Here is a 754-nt window from a genome sequence, read left to right as displayed (position 1 = left end):
TGGCAACTTTTTTTTTTTATTTACTCATTACTATTATTAAAAATTTTCATATTTCTGTGTTCTTCTTAAAAGTACCGGAATCTTGAGTTTTCCTTTTTTTAATCGTCAGAGATTAGGCTTACCAATAATATACTGAATTTGTTATAGTATATAATATCTGATTTATTATTATTATTCATATTTAAGAAATTTTAATTAAAATTAATGATCAGTCCTTTTATCTTCATAATTGTGAATACCCAAAGGGGAGGGGAGGAGATAACAGAGAGATTCACTTGTTAAACACGAGAAATAGTTCAGAGTCCTGAGGTTAAGTGAGGGAAAAATAAAACCCTCAAAATTTGAATTATTTTTAAGTTTAAAAAATAAACAGTAATGGTTAATATTTAGTATGAGTTCTGTATTAATCTTTATTAGTGAAATTTTCTATTGCATCAATTAAGATTGAAGTAAATGTAGAGCAGGCTTACAACTATTATCAGGAGAGTTATTCACATTGTTTCCCTACAGATCACGCCAGCAACAACAAAAATCAATTAACTAATTACTTAAATAAGGAAAATATAATTTTAAAAAGTTTAAAAAATATTAGGCTATAGTTTTAATATATCCTAACATTGTTACTAAAATGCTAAAAAATGTGAATTGTACAACTTGAGGGTGTATATGATCATTGATCAATTAATGATGATGTAAGAAATAAAAAAATACTTAATGTAATACTTTGTAATGTAAGTACTTTGTGAAATATTTT

This window comes from Halyomorpha halys, unplaced genomic scaffold (genome assembly GCF_000696795.3).
Source record: "Halyomorpha halys isolate HHAL.00 unplaced genomic scaffold, Hhal_1.1 Scaffold265.1, whole genome shotgun sequence".
Taxonomy (NCBI): Eukaryota; Metazoa; Arthropoda; class Insecta; order Hemiptera; family Pentatomidae; genus Halyomorpha; species Halyomorpha halys.
This window is presented reverse-complemented; position numbering follows the sequence as displayed.